The sequence below is a fragment of the Pinus tabuliformis genome, chromosome 8 (assembly GCF_031772625.1).
Source record: "Pinus tabuliformis cultivar Carrire ecotype Pingquan chromosome 8, CPIR1, whole genome shotgun sequence".
Lineage (NCBI taxonomy): Eukaryota > Viridiplantae > Streptophyta > Pinopsida > Pinales > Pinaceae > Pinus > Pinus tabuliformis.
In genome coordinates, this window is record NC_142294.1 from 1,902,777,060 (window position 1) to 1,902,800,563 (window position 23,504).

Genomic DNA, 23,504 nt, shown 5'->3' on the forward strand with positions numbered 1-23,504 from the left:
GCCCAATCCTTCTCGCAGTATCTTCACTCATGAAGTTGTGAGTAGCTCCACTATCTACCATAGTGAGTATATCAGCACTCCCAATCTTCATCCGAACATACTCCAAACTATTCCTCTCAGGATCTCTCCGAGAGACCACCTCTGTAGCAGTAGCAGCTCCAAGAATCTGCATCATCTCCACAGAAGATTCTTCATTCTTCGTATTAGATTGTGCAATAGCGGCCACTTTCAGTCTTGAAGGACAATTTTTCACCGTATGTGGTTCGGCACATATCCAACACTTCAAGGCTTTCTTCGTCTTCATCTTATCATCCAATTTCAAAGCATGATCCTTCTCCTTCTCCTTCGGCTTATCGAACTTCTTCTTTCTCTCACCAGAAGTCTCATCATAATGCTCCACCAATCGATCCACAACAGAAAAAGCTTCCTCAAGTGTCTTAATCTTCTGCCTCTTCACTTCATTGCATGCCCAAGGCTTCAATCCAATAATGAAGTTGAACACCTTGTCCCTCTCCGCCATGTCAGGAAGTTCCAGAACTGCACTTGCAAACTCCCACTGATATGTCTGTAGGTTCCCTATCTACTTTATAAACTTAATCTTCATCCTTGCTTCCCATGTTTCATCCTGAGGACTGAAGTGGGTCTGCAAAGCCTTCTTCATGTCATCCCACGAAGTTATGTCATCAGCACTGCCATTGGCAATCTGATCCATCCTCCTTCACCACCACATCTTAGCATCCTTCATCAAGAATTGAGCAGCTACCTTCACCTTTGTCTCATCATCGGATAGACCCAAGTGTTCCAAGTATTGCTCCATATCCCAAAGAAAGTTGCCAAGAGTCTTTGCACTCCTTGTACCATCATAAGATTCCAGTTCCTTGACTTTCACATGAGGCACTCCTCCACCTGAGTTATGCCTCATGGCCCTCTTCAACATCGCGATCTCATCTCTGGCTTCATCAAGAGATTTCTGCAAGTTCAAGATTTCTGCCAAACCTCGATCTCTCGCTTCTTCAATATCCTTGACTTTATCTTCAAGTTTTGTACACCTAAGATCAGTGTACTCATGCTGAGTCCGGAGTTCATCGAATTCTTCCCTCATCTTCGAAGTATCCTCTTGATCTTTCATGACCAAGTCAATCTTCTTAGTCCAGTAAGACTCTAAGTCCTTCATTCTTTCCAACACTTTCTCGATGAAAGCCATGGTCGGGTTGTGGCTAGATTCTCCAACTTGAGATTCACGTGTCGTTTCTGCCATCGTCTTCCTTCTTTGTGATATAGTATAGACCATCCACCAGCTTCACCAAGTTCCCTACAACTTGAACTAGTTCTTGTTCCACTTGTATCTGAAACCAGCTTCCTTCACTTGCAAGTACCTGTAAGTATCAGTGGAAACAGGTATTGTCACCAACTGTCAAGCTTCTTCAACCCTGAATCAGCTTCTTGTCATACACCGGCTTCACTCACTGCGAACCTGCTCTGATACCACCTGTCATGCCCCCACACCTGCAGTAGTCTTTCAACCGCTTATGGAGAGGTGCGGCACCACTGAACACTTTCTTTTCACCAATACTTATGTTCATGGACTATGCCTAACCATTTGCCTACTTAGTTTGTTTTTCTCAACCAAGTATTATTAATGTTCCTTTATACTAATGAACACCCATACACATTCATTATCCACAGCAATTATACATGAAGAACACAATTAGATAGTATAAAGGGAGGGGCAACTCCCTGAACAATGAGTCTGCCCAGTTTCAATATATTATACAACTTTACAAAGTTTACAAGTATACTTGGGAAACACCAAGTTTCATACTTAGCCAATTTTACAACCAGCAACACCTTCATGTGCCAACCAAGTTCCTTGCTCGAGTTGGGCGGGCACACCCTCACATAGACCGACAACCGCACTCCTCAATCGAGCTTCGTGTTGTGTCATTCACCTTTGCATGACAGGCGAGCGACCTCACCCAAGTCTCCACCGCGTTCACCTTGTACGATGGGCGAGTGACCTCACCCGAGTCTCCACCCGTGTTCACCTTGCACGCCGGGCGGGCGACCTCACCTGAGTCTCCACCCGTGTGTCTTCACCGAACGGTGGGCGCCTTCGCCCACGCCTTCACCCGATAACCAACCTTCGTGCGTTTCACCATGTAGTGCTGCCCAAGAACGAGCGCATTAGAACTGTGCCTCCTTGCTGCGGCTTAACACCTCTTCGTACTTCTCCTTTGATCACCGAATGCTCGTCGTTCAAATGTTGTCCAAATGCTCCAACGCCTTTGTTTACTTATACGAGCGGTTGGGCGAGTCGAGCTGCCAAGCCGACTCGTCCACCGCGTGAATCACACCCTCACATTATGCCAATTCACAAGGTTGGCCATCCAACCTTTCGCCTGAATTGTTATTCATGCAAGGTCAGCCCGTGGGTGTCTCCAAACGTTCCCACGCTATAAACTTCCCATCGCTCATCCACCTATGTGCATTATACACTTGTAACTTCACACATTTTGGACTTGGATGCTCGCACTTCACACGGAGGGAGTCAACTGGACCGCAAGTCCTTACATCCTCCTCCACCTGAAGTCATTGTCGCCCTCGACAATAAGCCATCCTGGTGACCATCCTGCCTCCAAGATCATCATCTCCAACTGTCTCATCCTTGGTCCATGATATCAATCAGTCCATACATCGCAACATCCCTACAACATACGTAAAACCAACTATCTCCATCATGTGTCGTCCCATCCTGTGAACTGTCATCAGATACTCCAACATAATGCCAACATCTCTCTAGTACACGACTAACTCTCATGACTCAAACTAGTCAGGTGATCAGTCCAACTGTCACGCTCAAATCATAAGAATGTCCATCCTTATGCCTACACCAGTGTTTCTCAGATTCTGCCACATCCTGGACTCACCAAGAATATTTCCCATGCTCAGGTCCATGGAAACTCCATCCCGTCTGCAACATGTCATGATGCTAATGCCGAACCATACCTGCACCATCTGTCATGCCTGCTCAACCTATTTTAAAGGACTTACTGCCATGAGTAGCTAATAATGAGCCCCATCTTCTATGTCATCTAAGAAGATGTAGAGGGAGTAGAGCTTGAAGGCTCACCCTCACTAATAAGCTCAATCCATCTGTCAGGATTCTCTATCTCCATCCTCTGTAGATATGCAACCCGATCCTCCTCTCGGACATTTGGTCTCACATAAACCTCCTCGTCATCATCATCCTCAACCTCCTCTAGCCTTCTTGACAAATCCAAGATACTATCGGATAGTGTCCTGATAACCAATGACTGCTCGGTAAGCTTTGCCTCAACAGTAGACAACCGCTTACACATGTCTTCCATGCGCTTCTCATCCTCCATCTGCATCACTGCTAGTTTACAATCAGGTCTGGTCACACCAATGGTTGGAACACCAATGGGTACATCTTCCCTTCCATCGTAAATGTACAACTTCTTCAAATGTGGAACAATCATAGCATCATATTGTTTCAAGAATTCCATCCCCAGCATAGCTTCATAGTCATCAATCCGCACTATAGTGAAGTCGACTTTCCCGGTCCACTCACCTAGTGTTGTGTCCACTCTTTCAGCTACACCAAGAACACAATCAGGAGGAGAATTCACTGTCTTCATTTGTGCCTTCACCAGTACAAATTTCAGCCCAATCCTTCTCGTAGTATCTTCACTCATGAAGTTGTGAGTAGCTCCACTATCTACCATAGTGAGTATATCATCACTCCCAATATTCATCTGAACATACTCCAGACTGTTCCTCTCAGGATCTATCTGAGAGACCAGCTCTGTAGCAGCAGCAACTCCAAGAATCTGCATCATCTCCACAGAAGCTTCTTCATTCTTCGTATTAGACTGTGCAATAGCGGCCACTTTCTGTCTTGAAGGACAATTCTTCACCGTATGTGGTTTGACACATATCCAACACTTAGGCTTTCTTCGTCTTCGTCTTATCATCTGATTTTGAAGCATCATCCTTCTTCTTCTTCTTCGTCTTATCGAACTTCTTCTTTCTCTCATCAGAAGTCTCATCATAATGTTCCACCAATCGATCCACAACAGCAAAAGCTTCCTCAAGTGTCTTAATCTTCTGCCTCTTCACTTCATTGCGTGCCCAAGGCTTCAATCCAATAATGAAGTTGAACACCTTGTCCCTCTCCACCATGTCAGGAAGTTCCAGAACTGCACTTGGAAACTCCCACTGATATGTCTGTAGGTTCCCTGTCTGCTTTATAAACTTAATCTTCATCATTGCTTCCCATGTTTCATCCTGAGGACTGAAGTGGGTCTGCAAAGCCTTCTTCATGTCATCCCATGAAGTTATGTCATCAGCACTACCATTGGCAATCTTATCCATCCTCCCTCGCCACCACATCTTAGCATCCTTTGTTAAGAATTGAGTAGCTACCTTCACCTTTGTCTCATCATCGGATAAACCCAAGCATTCCAAGTATTGCTCCATATCCCAAAGAAAGTTGCCAAGAGTCTTCGCACTCCTTGTACCATCATAAGATTCTGGTTTCTTGACTTTCACATGAGGCACTCCTCCACCTGAGTTATGCCTCGCAGCCCTCTTCAATATCACTATCTCATCTCTAGCTTCATAAAGAGATTTTTGCAAGTTCAAGATTTCTGCCAAACCTCGATCTCTCGCTTCTTCAATCTCCTTGACTTTATCTTCAAGTTGTGTAGACCTAAGATCAGTGTACTCATGCTGAGTCTGGAGTTCATCGAATTCTTCCCTCATCTTCGAAGTATCCTCTTGATTTTTCATGACCAAGTCCATCTTCTTAGTCCAGTAAGACTCTAAGTCCTCCATTCTTTCCAACACTTTCTCGATGAAAGCCATGGTCGGATTGTGGCTAGATTCTCCAACTTGAGATTCACCTGCCATTTTTGCCATCAACTTCCTTCTTTGTGATCTAGTATAGACCATCTGTTATCTCAAAACCAGACCCTGATAGGCTGCTGTGATCAGGTACACTTTAAGTAACTATTTCAAACCTACTTTAGGCTGAGGCTTAGTCTCCCCAACCTGAGAGGGCTCTCTCACAAGATTAAAGATTTGGATAATGAATAAGATGGCTAAATCTATGAAACAAAATGAACAAGTATAAGAGGTTGAAACACAATTAAAAAGTATCCACTGGGCTTATGGAATCAGATATGCTTCAGTATTGACAGTAAGGTTAGCTTTGCATACAAGTCAGGGCATTCAAAATCCAACATATGTAAACACACCAAACACATAGAGGGCCAACAAAGTTTACAAATGTATGAAGGAAATTAGAGCACTGTTAGTGATTTCTAAGTAATCAAACATTCATAAGACTGTAGATAATAGGAAAAAGACAACACAAGACATTCAGAACATCGAATTCCTTTTGATTCCTGAGAAGCAAGGCCAACATTGTATTATTAGAAAACATAGTCTTTACACAAAGCACAATATGAGAGATTTTCTAAATAATTTTCCAACCCTAGGTACATTGCTCTTTCTCCTATATATAGAATTCTTTACATAGCTGAGATTCCCCCTCCAGCATGAGGGGAACTCGAATTCTACTTGCTATAACACCTACTCAAACTTTAACTAACTATTAAATGCAACAAACTACTAACTAGAAGTTTTAGAGACCTAAGACAATTAGGAGTCTAACTCCACATCATGCTGGTAATATCATTTATTACAATCAAATATTGTTCTCTAACAAGTGGTCTCCTTCAGTTTAGCTTTGGTGGATGTTTAAAACTCCTTGCTGGCCCTTAATGTCTCATCTCTTTTACTGCTCCTGAAAAGTAGGAAACTGCCCCTGTTTTTCTGCTTTTGGTTTCCTTAAGGATATTTGAAACCAATTAACCATGTTGTTCTTCTTTGATTACACAAAAGTGTATTGGATTGCCACGTTCTTCATGTGTTGTAGACCCTTCCCATATACTCGTATGAAGACAAAACATCTTCAAAGCTGTTTGAAATGTCATGGACAATACTAATTGTAATCATTTGTATAACAAAAAGATTAGAGTTCCTCTACTTGTTTTGCCCTTGCAGGATGCTTGCATATTGTAAATGATCCTTTTCTAAGATTTCTTTTCAAAATTTTTCCCTTTGGTCACTCAGAATTTGTCTACCGAGTTATGATATGCAGCTACAGCAGTTTCGTAGTGCGCTACAAAACTGCTGTGTAATCACAAAACATAGTTTTAATACCAAAAGTTGATTGTTTTGAGCATCTTTATATTGAAATGTCCTTTTCAACTGCCCTGAAGCTATTCAAAACTGAATGGAGATGCATCATTCTTCAAGAAAAACTACAACAAGGTAAATCATCAAAATTTGGGACATAACCTTACTTGTTGTGTGATTTCCTTAAGGAAATCTTTCACGTTTTCTTAGCTGCATCTTCAAATCCTCAATTTACCTCTTCATAACTCTGATCCCAGCTCTCAGTTTCGTATTAACTCTTCTGATGAATTTTGCTTCCTTTATTGTGGGAACTAACCAGGTGTAGTATTGAGCATGACAATCGACCACCTTGGGTATTTGAATTGTTTTGTCTTCCCACAGAGCCTCCATTTGGTTAAAATGAGCTTCCTTGATTGCATGTTTCCTTGAGGCTTTCTTCAGTTTAGAAATTTCTAGGTTTGCTAATTTCAACTTCTTTTTTAACTCTTCAACACTATATTCCTCTTGAGGGATAACTGCCTTACCTTTATCTTTTTTATGCAACAGAGATGATATTTTTGATGAAGTCACGAGTCCTTCATGAGACTGTGCTATCTCCTCTATTTCGCTTGCTTCTAGTAGTGTCTCTTGTACCTGTCTTGAATGCCTCGTCATAGGTCTTCTTGGCTTAAAGACAAATTTAGCAACTGGATCATCAAACTTGAACTTTTTCGAGGCTTTGATCTTTTTGGTCTTGTCCTTTCCTGATTATATTAAATCTACTCGAACCAAGGGAGATTCTTCAATATCAATAGCTTGCAGTAAGTCATTAAGACTTCCCTTTGAAACCGGGCTTTCCCCAGTAACCCCTGTCTTGCCTTTTTCCTTAGCTAACTGGCTCCTTGTCATTCTTCTCTGGACTACTTACCTGTAGATGATTCATGTACACCGTCTCTGATCTGAGTTTTCTCTTTCTGGCACTGTTGGGGTGTGTCTTGGATTATCAGTGGTTTGATGGGTTCCTTTACCTATTTCCTAACCTTCAATTTTAAAAATCTCCTCGATCTTGTTTCTGCATGTTGGCCAGTTGCTGTTGGAGAATCTTTTGCAGCTTGAGGACTGAGACCAGTCTCATTCTTGAAACCAGACATAAACATGAACGTGGGCCAGTCCTTACCTACTTTCTGGAGCTCATGCAAAATGATTAATTTAACTAAGCCATGATGAAACAATGAGGTCTCACAGGCTTCCCTTTTTAACTGCACCTTGTCACACATTTTTCCTATGCTACGAAACAAGTAGAAGGGTAAATCAAGAGATACCTTTCCTGTGAAATGCAGTAGAAGCTTGAAGTGATATGAATACACCTTATGATACCTTCCCTCACAGGTAAAGTACCTCTGTATGCAGGTAAGTAAATTGGCATATGAGTCCTTGACAAAATGCCTGGGCACAGACTTGTTTAAATCTGAATCAATAAACTCCAGTTTCAAAAATTCCTTGCAGGGGGTCATGTCAAACTTGAAATTTTTAAACCATTTCTCTTGTCCCCTCGAAATCTCAGTGACTCTAGATATGACCTCTGGAGTGATTGGCAATTCAAGCATCCCAAATTTTGTATTCAGTCCTGTGAAATTCAACGCAAACTCCTTGGTGATTTGCATATGGCCTCCTTGAAGCTTTTCGCAGAAATTCCAACAGCCAACCTGCTTGAATGCGTGTTCAACTTCTCTGTTCTTTAAGATAATGTCTAAACCTTCAGGTTCACTCCTCAAGCACCTGCCTGACCTGTGTTACTTTCGTTCTATAGCCCTCTCCATGGGATTCCAACAGAATGAAAATTTGAAAGACTGCCACTGTTTCAATTTTCGATCGCTGCCTCTCTTGAAAGCTGCCTCGCTTGAAAGCTGGCTCGCCTGATTTTCAAGGAATTCAAATTGAACACTTGACAATTTATTCCTTACGCTTGAATCCAACCACAAATCATGACTGTGAATACTTTGCTCTTCTTGAAACTTGAAATCTGAGCGTACCAAGGTACCTAACGACTCTAATGATGAGGATAAGCAGTTGGACATGATAGGCGAAGTGTATACACTGACAAATGATGATGTAAACATAACGGATTTTGATAGATATGACAGCTGAGTAAGATTTGGTATGAATCTGCACGAATCCCCGATTTCGTAGCGCAGCGAGTGCAAAATCTGGGTTTTGTGCTACGAAAACACCTAAACAAAGTTTATGCGCTACGAAAACTCCTAAACAGTTTCATAACACATAAGAACCTTCGAACAACGCTGATACATGGAAACTATGTGAGTTATGAGACCGGTGATGAATAAGAACGGATTATTGACCTTTGTTTAACCATACCACCAAGACTTCTAAGGCTTAGACACTACATTAAACATGGAAAGACTGAACTTAGACTAACACCTAACCTTTATAACCAGACTGATGTGAACAATTTAGAAATTGCTTCTTAAGTGATAACAGTGGCTCCACTTGGGATAGTGTGCTCCTGTAGTACACTAAGAACTCGTGGGTCCAGTGCTTTATCCATTTTATGACAAACATAGATTTGCTTGACAAGCATCCCTTTCCAGCTTCTTGGGCCTTCACCTCGGGCTTAAGCCTTCTGTTTCAGCTTGTCATTATTTACAACAAAAAGAAAAACTGATAAAAAGGATATATACAATGTTGTGAGAAACTGATAGTATTTCAATCAATGATAATGCTTTAGGAACCTGCCATTAACAGGTCCTCCAGCATATGGTTCTCCATCAATTTCTTGCAAAATGTAAGTGTTGTTTCCATGAAAAGTAGCAATTTGATATGGGCCCTTCCACAAATTTTCAAATTTACCGTGCTTACCTTTCTCCTCGATTCTGGCTTCCCATTTCAGCACTCTGTCATGGATCTGAAAAGTAACTTCCTTGATCTTCTTATCAAATGTTTTCTTGATTCTATTCTGACTTTGTTGATGACTGTCATATACCTCATTCCTCTTCTCCTGCAGGGATATCAGTTGATTGATTCTCCTTTGTACAACGTTTGGTTCCTCTTCTAGCCCTTGAATTAGTTTCATTACAGGTACTCCAAGTGATGTTGGAAATATAGCTTCAGCACCGTATACTAACTCATATGGCGAAGTGCCAATAGATCTCTTTGTACAAATTCGGTCAGCCCACAAAACATACTTCAATTTCAAATGCCAAGCTTTCTTGTTTTCTTGCAACACCTTCTTAATGATCCTCACAATGCTTTTGTTTGATGATTCGGCAAGGCCATTTCCTTGTGGATAATAAGCAGTAGAGTGTCCAAGAGTGATGTGATATTGGTGACAAAAATTAATCATCTTCTTGGACTTAAAAGCTTGAGCATTGTCAGTTATAATCTTCATTGGACAACCAAATCTAGACAATATATTATTTTCTAAGAAAGAGATAATCACTGAATCATTAGCTTGCCTTGTTGGAATTGCCTCTATCCATTTGGTGAAATAATCGGTGGCTGTGAGTATCTAGTGATGCTGTCCTGAGGAATGAGGATGAATTTCCCCAATAAAATCCAATCCCCATTGCTGGAAAGGCGCTTCAACATATATGGGAACCAAAGGTAAAGGAACCAGTTTCCTCTTACCCACAAATATTTGACATTCATGACATGAAGCCACCCTTCTGTAAGTGTCCCTGAACATAGTTGACCAAAAATATCCAGCTCTTAAGATTTTGTTTGCAGTAGCTTTCCAATAATGGTGTCCTCCACAATCTCCTTTATGAAATTCATCAATTACTTTATCAGCTTCTTCTTCAAGGAGACAATTTAACAAAATCCCTCCTGCATCTTTCCAAAACAAATTTTGGTCATATACAAAATATTTTAAAGACTTCAACTTGACAAACCGAGCTTTGGACTTTGAAAGATTAGCAGGGGCTTTATTATGCTGTAGAACAAATGCTACGTCCTTGTACCATTCTGAAACCAAGAATTTTTCATTTATTTGGACCAACTCTTCTTCATTTTCAGAAATTTCTGAGATCTCTGTACTCAAATTAATGTCAAGGCAGTCTAAATTTGACTGAGTCATTAGCTTTGCCAAGCCTTGACCCTTCACCAATTTGGTGGGTTTGATGTCAATGTCATACTCTAACAATTTTTCTATCCACTTGCCCCTTTTTCCGTTCGGATCAGCATGTGTTAGAATATCCTTTATAACAGCATTTGGAACATAAGCAACAATATGAGAATGCAAAACATAGATTCTAAAATCCTTTATTGCTTTCACCAAGGCGTAAGCTTGCTTCTCTAGGATATTGTACTTCAGTTCAGCATTTGCTAATGTCTTACTAAAGAAAGAAGTAGGTTGTTCAGTACCTTGATTTCCCTTTTGCAGCAAAACTCCAGCAATTGTATCTTCAGAAGAAAATGTAAAAATAATAAATTCCTTGGTAAAATCTGGGCTAATAAGTACTGGTGCTTGTGTGAGTGCCTTCTTGATCTCCTCAAAAGATTTCTTTGCTTCAGTTGTCCACTTAAAGTCCACTCCCTTCTTCAACATCTTTGTTATATTCTTGACAACCTCAGCAAAGTTGGGAATGAAGCGTCTAACAAAGTTAAATTTTCCAAGAAAGGATTGAATCTCTTTCCTACTTCCTGGCATATTTAACTTTTGAATTGCAATAACTCTATTAGGATCAATCCTAATTCCTTCCTCAGAAATGATATGACCAAGAAGTTTGCCTGATGTTAGAGCAAAAATACTTTTAGTGGGATTAAGAGAGATACCAAACCTTCTACATTTCAGCAAAATTCTTTCAAGGTGCTTCAAATGATCTTCCTCTCTCTTTGAAAAAACTGTGATGTCATCAAGATAGACAACCACTGATTTGTCCTTTTCCTCAGCAAAGGCAATATCTATTGCTCTTTGGAAAGTGGCCCCTGCATTCATGAGACCGAAGGGCATCTTAGCGGACATGAATGTTCCCCATGGCGTTGTGAAGGCTGTCTTCTCTTGATCATCTGGATGCATAAGAATCTGATTGTACCCTGAGAAACCATCAAGCATAGACATCCTTTGTGAACCAACAATATTTTGTAGAATTAAATCCATCTTGGGAAGAGGATAATTATCTTTCAATGAAGCTTTATTCAAATTTCTGAAGTCTATACAAATCCTGATCTCTCCATTCTTTTTTCTAACTGGGACCAAATTAGCAAGCCAATTTGAGAATCTGATTGGAACAATAATTTTAGCGTCAAAAAGTTTTTTCACTTCCTTTTCAATCAATGGCATAAGGAGAGGATTAATTCTTCTTAACTTCTTCTTGAAAGGTTTTTCATTCTCCTTAATAGGAATGGTATGCTGGATAATAGAAGAATCATATTGTTTCAAATCAGCATAGCTCCATGCAAAAACATCAATCAACCTTTTCATCATCTCAACATATTTAGCCTTCATATCAGCTGAAAGAAATTTCGAAATCTTAACCATCCTAGGTACAACTGAATCTCCTAAATTGCAGCTCTCTACTTCCTCCTCATCAGCCTGTAATTTTGGAGCTTTAAACACATCATTTTGATCAAACAATTTCTTAAGAGGAATAAGACCTTTAGGTATTAAATTATTTTTCAGTTGTAAGACTTCAGATTTTTCCTTTGACTCCACAAACATATTTTGTTGATCCATTTGAGTGCTTTCAAATTCTTCCTTTAATTCAATGAAATTCTTTACCTGCTGATCATCCTCAAAGACTTGCCAATTAGTGATGTTATCTGGTATAACTGCTCGATGACGAACCTCCACCTCATATTTTCCAGAAGAGTGCATTGGAATAATAAAAAGACTAGCAGAAACAGCAAGAGAGTCGGCAATAGAGTTTTGGTCCTAGTTTTGATAGTGAAAGAATAAGCCTGAAACTTTTCCAACATATCCAACACTAAGTTTCTATAGGCTCTCACCCTTACATCCTTGGTTTGATAAGCACCTTCTACTTGTTTAATCACCAATTCAGAATCTCCACAAACAGCAATGTTTCTAGCCTTCAACTTTAACAAAGCTTCTAAGTCCAAAATCAGAGATTCGTACTCAGCCATATTATTAGTGCAATCAAAATTTAGTTTGTAGGAGAAAAACTTACTTTCATCATTGGGACTTGTGATCCAAATCCCAACTCCTACCCCTTCTCTTCTTGCTGATCCATCAAAGTATAATGACCACCAACCTATTTTCTCTTTTTCATCTTCTTGCTGATATCCTTGGCATTGATTTTCTGAAAACCTCTCCTCTGATTCATCTCCAACTGCCTCATTGAAAAGAATGGCTGATCCGAGGCCAGTATCAAATGAATAAATAGGAAAAATTTTAGGTTTGTCTTTGCTACTTACCATATAAGCCATTCTGGTTTCCCGATATAACCTCCTTTGCTCACCAAAAACGGGAATAGTAGCATAGGTAAGATCCATCTGCATCGTGCCTTTGATCTTTGTTGCCCACGATCTTGAAAGCAGCATCCCAAACTTAGGTGGAATGTCGGCCACAACAATGTCCATGACAATTGTCTTTGTTGGAATTTGTGTTAGCCCCACAACAACATCTTTAATCAAACCAATGCATTGAACTCTTTTTGAATCAAAAGAAAATAAATCCTTATATGGTCTGGTCACCTGCAACCCCAACCTTTCCATGATTACCTTGGGCATAGGATTATGAGATGTCCCTGAATCTAACATAGCATTATGTAAGGTCATATCATGAATGCTAATGCTTATGTAGAAAGGAGGAAACTCTTCATTATGTTCATCTTCAAGTCTTGGACCCAAGTAAATAATAGGATTATCTTCTTGCACATTTAAGATATTAGCTACTCCTGGTTGTGAATTAAGCATCTCTACAATCTTACTTCTGTATTTGTCTACCTTGAGGATTTCACTAAAGGGGACTGATATTTTGATTTTCGCAATTTCATTCTCAAGGTTAAAAACAGAAATAGTTTTCTCAATTTCTTTAGTAGGAGATGGAGTTTGAATGTCTCTTTTACCAGATGGAGAATCAACTTTACCCTCAGCAGCCTTTAGGTTGTCCTTCTTGTCTTCAATAGCCTTTGAAGCATCCTTCTTGGGCTATGCTTTGCTTGTTGTAATTGGTACATTTCTATTCCTGAGATTGTATTGTTTTTGCATCTCAAAGATAGCATGCTGATAGCCCTTTAAATAGTCTGAAGGTTCCTCTCCTTGTTTGGTCATACTAGACTTGTCATGTTCTTCCTTAGTCAAGAAAATCCCTGACTCCTCTTCATTAAGACAATGGATGGACTCTTCAAGAATTTCAGGCTCATTTTCTTCGTCAACCAAGTTCTGTTGGAAAGGAGGTCTTACTGGAGGATCAGGCTGTTGATTCCTATTCTCTCTTGGCCTTTGTTGATTTTGAGGTCTTCTAAACTAAGGATTTCTAAATTGAGGCTCCTATTGCGCTGGAGGAGCAGAGGTATTTCCAAGAGCCAACCGATCCATCAGCTTCTCCATGGTCTTCATCATTGAATCAATTTTATCTTCTGGAGCTGAAGAGGAAGGTTTCTCTTCCTCTTTCAGTTTGGCTTTTCCCATCTTTGACTTTTTAGCAGTGACCATGTTCACCTCTACTTTAATTGCATCATTTTGCATGTCAGCAAGAGTAGCAAAGTCTCTTTCTCTGAGTAACAGAGAGAAGTCAGAATCAAATGCTTCAACGTATCTCAGTTGTGCCAAGGCCTCAGGAGGTTTCAAACAGACTGGGATGGAATTGAACACTTTATTAAACCGCTTGGAGAAGTTTTGAACGGTTTCATCAGGTGCTCTTCTAAGATTATTGTATTCAGTAAGAGCTTGGACAGGATTAGTTCTATTTCCCCACTTCCTTAAAAAACTATCTTCAAATTCTGTCCAACTGTGAATGCTTCCAGCTGCAAGGGCTTTAAACCATTTTCTAACTTCTCCAATAAAGGTTTGTGCAAATAATCTGAGTTTCACATCTTCATTATCAACTTCCTCTCTGTCAACAAAATCGTTGAATCTGTCTACATGTTCCTCTGTTGTGATTTCTTCATCCCCACCCCATGTTGGAATTCTAGCGGCATATTTGCTAGGAAGGTCATGTAAAATAGCAGGGAGTGCTAATGGAGCATACCTAGCAGGTACGGCCATGATTAATGGAGGAACAGTAATGACAGGTACTAAAGGGACAAAGGAAACAGAACTGATATGAGGTGGATTTCCTGGTGTTTGAGAACCACTAGGACTAGTAGAAGCAGAGGATAAGGTGCTGATACGGAAAGGACTGCTTGGGCTTTGCAAACCACTGACAAATGTACTCCAATTTGGAAGGGGTAGACCAATTTTAGATTTTAGTAAGACTTCAAAAGGATCAAGTTCTTTGAGTTTATTTAAATCTTCCTCTTCTAACAATAATTCAGAAGTAACAACTTCCCAAAATTCCTCTTTATCTTTTTGTGATACTAGAGACGAAGTATCAATCCCTCTTTTTTGTAAATCTAAAATAATTCCAATGAGTTCTTCTTCGTTTTCAGATCTCAACAACACCTCATGAATCTTATCATCAACTATTTTGTCCACGGTACTTCTTGAAAATTCAGCGAGCAAAGATTTTGAAAAAGATGGAGTACCTAGTGTTTCAGTAAATCTTTGTCTGCTCCTTGAAATGGTGTTTGGATTGTCCACAGGAGTAGGTGGATCTGGGTCAGGATTTCTCCATGTATATCTCCCTCTCGAAGCCACCTTTTAAACTTTTGAAAATGTATGGAGTCACCAAGGTAGATTGCAGCCTCAAAAAGTCTTCTAAGCTCCTGCTACCTTTAGAAGTTCAACCTCTTGATTTCGGGAATGAATAATCTTCAGGCTTCCGGAAGACGCACCAAAATGTTATCTCAAAACCAGACCCTGATAGGCTGCTGTGATCAGGTAGACTTTAAGTAACTATTTCAAACCTACTTTAAGCTGAAACTTAGCCTCCCCAACCTGAGAGGGCTCTCTCACAAGATTAAAGATTTGGATAATGAATAAGATGGCTAACTCTATGAAAAAAAATGAACAAGTATAAGAGGTTGAAACACAATTAAAAAGTATCCATTGGGCTTATGGAGTCAGATATGCTTCAGTATTGACAGTAAGGTTAGCTTTGCATAGAAGTCAGGGCATTCAGAATCCAACATATGTAAACACACCAAACACATAGAGGGCCAACACAGTTTACAAATGTATGAAGGAAATTAGAGCACTGTTAGTGATTTCTAAGTAATCAGACATTCATAACACTGTATATAATAGGAAAAAGACAACACAAGACATTCAGAACATTGAATTCCTTTTGATTCTTGAGAAGCAAGGCCAATATTGTATTACTAGAAAACAGAGTCTTTACACAAAGCACAATATGAGAGCTTTTCTCAATAATTTTCCAACCCCAGGTACATTTCTCTTTCTCCTATATATAGAATTCTTTACATAGCTGAGATTCCCCCTCTAGCATGAGGGGAACTCGAATTCTTCTTACTATGACACCTACTCAAACTTTAACTAACTATTAAATGCAACAAACTGCTAAGTAGAAGTTTTAGAGACCTAAGACAATTAGGAGTCTAACTCCACATCATGCTGGTAATAGCATTTATTACAGTCAAATCTCGTTCTCTGACAAGTGGTCTCCTTTAGTTTAGCTTTGGTGGATGTTTAAAACTCCTTGCTGGCAATTAATGTCTCATCTCTTTTACTGCTCCCGAAAAGTAGGAAACTGCCCCTGTTTTTCTGCTTTTGGTTTCCTCAAGGATTTTTGAAACCAATTAACCATGTTGTTCTTCTTTGATTACACAAAAGTGTATTGGAGTGCCACGTTCTTCATGTGCTGTAGACCCTTCCCATATACTCGTATGAAGACAAAACCTCTTCAAAGCTATTTGAAATGTCATGGACAATACTAATTGTGATCATTTGTATAACAAAAAGATTAGAGTTCCTCCGCTTGTTTTTCCCTTGCTGGATGCTTGCATATTGTAAATGATCCTTTTCTAAGATTTCTTTTCAAAAAATTTCCCTTTGGTCGCTCAGAATTTGTCAACCGAGTTATGATATGCAGCTACAGCAGTTCCGTAGCGCGCTATGAAACTGCTGTGCATTATGCATCACCTACAACAGTTTCGTAGCACGCTACGAAACTGCTGGGTAATCACAAAACATAGTTTTAATACCAAAATTTGACTGTTTTGAGCATCTTTATATTGAAATGTCCTTTTCAACTGCCCTGAAGCTATTCAAAACTGAATGGAGATGCATCATTCTTCAAGAAAAACTGCAACAAGGTAAATCATCAAAATTTGGGACATAACCTTACTTGATGTGTGATTTCCTTAAGGAAATATTTCCCGCTGGCTTAGCTGCATCTTCAAATCCTCAATTTGCCTCTTCATAACTCTGATCCCAACTCTCAATTTTGTATTAACTCTTCTGATGAATTTTGCTTCCTTTATTGCGGGAACTGACCAGGTGTAGTATTGAGCATGACAGTCGACCACCTCGGGTATTTGAATTGTTTTGTCTTCCCACAGAGCCTCCATTTGGTTAAAATGAGCTTCCTTGATTGCATGTTTCCTTGAGGCTTTCTTCAGTTTAGAAATTTCCAGGTTTGGTAATTTCAACTTATTTTTTAACTCTTCAACATTATATTCCTCTTGAGGGATAACTGCCTTACCTTTATCTTTTTTATGCAGCAGAGATGATATTTTTTATGAAGTCACGAGTCCTTCATGAGACTGTGCTATCTCCTCTATTTCACTTGCTTCTAGTAGTGTCTCTTGTACCTGTCTTGAATGCCTCATCACAGGTCTTCTTGGCTTAAAGACAAATTTAACAACCGGATCATCAAACTTGAGCTTTTTTGAGGCTTTGATCTTTTTGGTCTTTTCCTTTCCTGATTATATTAAATCTTCTCGAACCAAGGGAGATTCTTCAATATCAATAGCTTGCAGTAAGTCATTAAGACTTCCCTTTGAAACCGAGCTTTCCCCAGTAACCACTGTCTTGCCTTTTTCCTTAGCTAACTGGCTCCTTGTCATTCTTCTCTGGACTACTTCACTTGTAGATGATTCATGTACACCCTCTCTGATCTGAGTTTTCTCTTTCTGGGACTGTTGGGGTGTGTCTTGGATTATCAGTGGTTTGATGGGTTCCTTTACCTGTTTCCTAGCCTTCAATTTTACAAATCTCCTCGATCTTGTTTCTGCACGTTGGCCAGTTGCTGTTGGAGAATCTTTTGCAGCTTGAGGACTGAGACCAGTCTCGTTCTTGAAACCAGCCATAAACATGAACGTGGGCTAGTCCTTACCTACTTTCTGGAGCTCACGCAAAATGATTAATTTAACTAAGTCGTTATGAAACAATGAGGTCTCACAGGCTTCCCTTTTTAACTGCACCTTGCCACACATTTTTCCTATGCTACGAAACAAGTAGAAAGGTAAATCAAGAGATAACTTTCCTGTGAAACGTAGTAGAAGCTTGAAGTGATATGAATACACCTTATGATACCTTCCCTCACAGGTAAAGTACCTTTGTATGCAGGTAAGTAAATTGGCATATGAGTCCTTGACAAAATGCTTGGGCACAGACTTGTTTAAATCTGAATCAATAAACTCCGGTTTCATAAATTCCTTGCAGGGGGTCATGTCAAACATGAAATTTTTAAACCATTTCTCCTGTCCCCTCGGAATCTCAGTGACTGTAGATATGACCTCTGGAGTGATTGGCAATTTATGCATCCCAACTTTTGTATTTAGTCCTGTGAAATTCAACACAAACTACTTGGTGATTTGCATATGGCCTCCTTGAAGATTTTCATAGAAATTCCAACAGCCAACCTACTTGAATGCGCGTTCAACTTCTCTGTTCTTTAAGATAATGTCTAAACCTTCAGTTTCACTCCTCAAGCACCTGCCTAACCTGTGTTCCTTTCCTTTTGTAGCCCTCTCCATGGGATTCCAACAGAATGAAAATTTGAAAGACTGGCACTGTTTCAATTTTCGATCGCTGCCTCTCTTGAAAGTTGCCTCGCTTGAAAGCTGGCTCGCCTGATTTTCAAGGAATTCAAATTGAACACTTGAAAATTTATTACTTACGCATGAATCCAACCACAAATCATGACTGTGAATACTTGGCTCTTCTTGAAACTTGAAATCTGAGCGTACCAAGGTACCTAACGACTCTAATGATGAGGATAAGCGGTTGGACATGATAGGTGAAGTGTATAAACTGACAAATGATGATGTAAACATAACGGATTTTGATAGATATGACAGCTGAGCAAGATTTGGTACGAATCTGCACGAATCCCCGATTTCGTAGCGCAGCCAGTGCAAAATCTGGGTTTTGCGCTACGAAAACACCTAAACAAAGTTTATGCACTACGAAAACTCCTAAACAGTTTCGTAACACATAAGAACCTTCGAACAAAGCTGATACATGGAAACTATGTGAGTTATGAGACCGGTGATGAATAAGAACGGATTATTGACCTTTGTTTAACCATACCACCAAGACTCCTAAGGCTTAGACACTACATTAAACATGGAAAGACTGAACTTAGACTAACACCTAACCTTTACAACCAGACTGATGTGAAAAATTTAGAAATTGATTCTTAAGTGATAACACCATCCACCAGCTTCACCAAGTTCCCTGCAACCTGAACCACTTCTTGTTCCACTTGTATGTGAAACTAGCTTCCTTCTCCTGCAAGTACCTGTAAGTATTAGTGGAAATAAGTATTGTCGCCAACTGTCAAGCTTCTTCAACCCTGAATCAGCTTCTTGTCATACACCGGCTTCACTCACTGTGAACCTGCTCTGATACCACCTGCCACGCCCCCACACCTGCGGTAGTCTTTCAACCGCTTATGGCGAGGTGCGGCACCACCGAACACTTTCTTTTCACCAATACTTATGTTCATGGACTACGCCTAACCATTTGTCTACTTAGTTTGTTTTTCTCAACCAAGTATTATTATTGTTCCTTTATACTAATGAACACCCATACACATTCATTATCCACAACAATTATACATGAAGAACACAATTGCACAGTATAAAGGGAGGGGCAACTCCCTGAACAATGAGTCTACCCAATTTCAATATATTATACAACTTTACAAAGTTTACAAGTATACTTGGGAAACACCAAGTTTCATACTTAGCCAATTTTACAACAAGCAACACCTTCGTGTGCCAACCAAGTTCCTTGCCCAAGTTGGGTGGGCGCGCCCTCACACGGACCGCCAACCGCACTCCTCAACCGAACTTCGTGTCGTGTCATTCACCATTGCATGACGGGTGGGCGACCTCACCCGAGTCTCCACCGCGTTCACCATGCATGACGGGCGGGCGACCTCACTCGAGTCTCCACCCTATTCACCTTACACGCCGGGCGGGCGACCTCAACCGAGTCTCCACCCGTGTGTCTTCACTAAACGATGGGCGCCTTCACCCACGCCTTCACCTGATAACCAACCTTCGTGCGTTTCACCGTGTAGCGCTGCCCAAGAGCGGGCACATTAGAACTACGCCTCCTTGCTGCGGCTTAACACCTCTTCGCACTTCTCCTTTGATCATCGAATGCTCATCGTTCGAATGTTGTCCAAATGCTCCAACGCCTTTGTTTACTTATACGAGCAGTTGGGCGAGTCGAGCTACCAAGCCGACTCGTCCACTGCCTGAACCACACCCTCACATTATGCCAATTCACAAGGTCGGCCATCCAACCTTTCGCCCGAATTGCTGTTCATGTAAGGTCGGCCCGTGGGTGTCTCCAAACGCTCCCACGCTATAAACTTCCCATCGCTTATCCACCTATGCGCATTATACACTTGTAACTTCGCACATTTTGGACTTGGATGCTCGCACTTCGCATGGAGGGATTCAACCAGACCGCAGGTCCTTACATCCTCCTCCACCTGAAGTCATTGTCGTCCTTGACAATATGCCATCCCGGTAACCATCCTGCCACCAAGATCATCATCTCCAACTGTCTCATCCTTGGTCCATGATATCAATCAATCCATACATCGCAACATCCATGCAACATATGTAAAACCAACTATCTCCATCATGTGTTGTCCCATCCTGTGAACTGTCATCAGATACTCCAACATAATGCCAACATCTCTCTGGTACACTGCTAGCCCTCATCACTCGAACTAGTTGGGTGATCAATCCAACTGTCACACTCAAATCATAAGAATGTCCATCCTTATGCCTACACCAGTCTTTCTCAGATTTTTCCACATCCTGGACTCACCAAGAATCTTTCCCATGCTCAGGTCCATGGAAACTCCATCCCATCTACAACATGTCATGATGCTAATGCCGAACCATTCATGCACCATCTGTCATGCCTACTCAACCTATTTAAAGGACTCACTACCATGAGCAGCTAACAATGAGCCCCATCTTCTATGTCATCTAAGAAGATGTAGAGGGAGTAGAGCCTGAAGGCTCACCCTCACTCCACCGCGTAGACCACGCCCTCACATTATGCCAATTCACAAGGTCAGCCATCCAACCTTTCGCCCAAATTGCTATTCATGTAAGGTCGGCCCGTGGGTGTCTCCAAACGCTCCCACGCTATAAACTTCCCAACGCTCATCCACCTATGCGCATTATACACTTGTAACTTTGCACATTTTGGACTTGGATGCTCGCACTTCGCACGGAGGGAGTCAACCGGACCGCAGGTCCTTACACCACCCTTGGTGGCGCGGTATTGGGCAGAGGGTCTGCATGCAGACCCCTCCGCCCAGGGCCGCGCCACCACAAGCGGTCGGGCGGGCGGAGGTAAAAAAAAATAAATAAATAAAAAATTGTTTAAAAAAAAAATTAAATTTTTAAATTTTTTGTTTTTTTTTTGTTTTTAAATAAAAAAGGTAGGCTTAATAAAAAATATTTTCTCTTTGTTTAAAATAAAAAATACATATTTCTTTTTAAACTTTAAATGTTTTTTAATTTTAATTTTTTTTAATTTGAAAAGATATATATTTTTTTAAAATTTTCATATTTTTGTCGTATTTTTTTTTTATAATTTGAGTTTATTTTTTGTTTTTTTAGTTTTTTTTTAAATGTTTTTAATATTAATTTTACTAATTTTTTAATTTTTTTTTTTTGTTAATTTTCTATTTTTTTTTAATCTAGTTTGTTTTTAATTTATTTTTTTTTTCCTAGTTTTTCTTAATGTTTTTTTTTTTTTTACTTATATATATATATATATATATATATATATATATATTATTTTTTTTTCCAAATCCTTTTATGGTTTATGAGATAATTTTTTTTAACATTTTTTATTTTATTTTTTTGTCTTTTTTATATTTGTTTTTCTAAGTAATCAACATTTTAATGCTAATTTTAGTAGTTTTTAATTGTTTTTTGTTAATTTTTATTTTTATTTTAATTTTTTTTAATTTTTTTATTTATTTTTAAAATTTTTTATTTTTTTAAATCTAGTTTGTTTTTAATTTTCACTTTTTTTTTTAGTTTTTTGTTAATGTTTTTTAAATTTTTCTATTTTTACCTTCTTAATTTTATAGTTTATTTAAATTTTTATTTGTTTTTTCCATATATATATATATATATATATATATATATATATATTTTTTTTTTTTTTTTTTTTCTTTTTACCAATTTTTTTATGGTTTACAAGATAATTTTTTTTTTTCCATTTTTTTTTTAAATATGTTTTTCTTACTATTTATTTGTTAATAATTTTTAAGTTTTTTTTTTGTTTTTTAATTCTTATCTTTTATAGGTTAATTTTGTTTTTTTTTTTACATTTTTGTCACTGATTTTATTTTATTTTATTTTTTTGTATATATTTTAATTTGCATTTTGTTATTTTTTAAACTTTTTTTTGTTTTAATTTTTAATTTTATTTTATGTTTCATTATTTTTTTGAAATTTTAATGTTTTTCGAGGTCATGATAAAAATATTTCACGCCATTATTTCAAAATGTTGAAATTTTACACTTGAAAAAAAAAGTGTTATCCTAGCATCAATACTTTTTGTTTTGAGGGTGTTTTTTGCACAAAATTTACCATTGAAAAAAAAAAGTGTTATTTGAACATCAACACTTTTCGTTTTAAGGGTGTTTTTTGGACAATTTTTGCAAAAAAAATTGGTTTTCACCACCATTTTTAAAACATGTTGAAAATTTACCTTAGAAAAAAAGGGTGTTATTCCAGCATCAACACTTTTCGTTTTTAGCACTGTTTTTGATGTTTTTACGGGGGTTTTTAGCCAGAGTTCCCATTTTGAGTTTATAGTTACCGTTTCAAAGTTGTCATTGATAGCAATACATGTGTTAGATACCGAATTCTGCAAAACCCATTCCAAAAAAAAGAAACAATCCATATTAATTCTAAGGCAAATATGCGTCGGAGCTATAGACCTGTATTTCTGTCGACCCCCGACATGAATCACTTCCTAGTATTTGGTACTTCGCCTTACATGTATCTAAAGAATACAATATAGTAGTGCTAACGAGCCCTCCTATGGCTCCTGAAGTTGCCTCTATCACAAATTCAAAATCAACCCACATTGCATATAAATTCCATTAAATAAAATCTCTCATCTGCTTTATATATGTCTACGGTGGGGATATAAAATCAGGTATTTATAACCCAATTTCAAATTCACATTCCTAGTGCGAATATAGACAATTGATTATTGAAACTTGAGGTCCAAAAATAATAAGTTGGGCTACTCTCAACTGAGATTCCAAATCAAAACTAAAAATCTCCCTGAGGGATTAGAACAAAGAAACATTAGCGTGTTTAATGAATCGAATGGGCTATCAGTTACGATGAAGGTCAGATTGCAACCACAGTTGACGATTTTGACCATGTGGTACATAGTAGCATTGGCTATTTGGTGTCTCAATTAACTAAGCTGTGAAAAGTTCATCTGGGATCTGGGTTTGGGTTTGGGTCAAAATTAGAGCTCTTTGATGAAGCTAACTCTAAAATTGGGTGGGACTACTCCATGTAAATACATGCTGTGTGGTTCACAACACTATTGAATGAGGTACTATGTACTAGTCGAGTGGAATTGGAAATTGAACATTATTACTAAATTTATTTTAAATTTTGATTAATCAAGTATGGATAGAAGTTAAATAATATTTCGATAGATTAATTTTTTATTTTTTTCATAAGAAAAAATCTATTTAATTTTTATTAATAAAATGTAGATATATATTATAGTATTTCATT

General features: G+C 38.8%; 1 pseudogene; it reads right to left on the minus strand.

The window, feature by feature from the left end:
- Positions 1 to 22,831, minus strand: part of LOC149244029 (peroxisomal adenine nucleotide carrier 1 pseudogene) — a 28,974-nt pseudogene extending 6,143 nt beyond the window's left edge.
- Between the last annotated feature and the right edge of the window lie 673 nt (positions 22,832 to 23,504).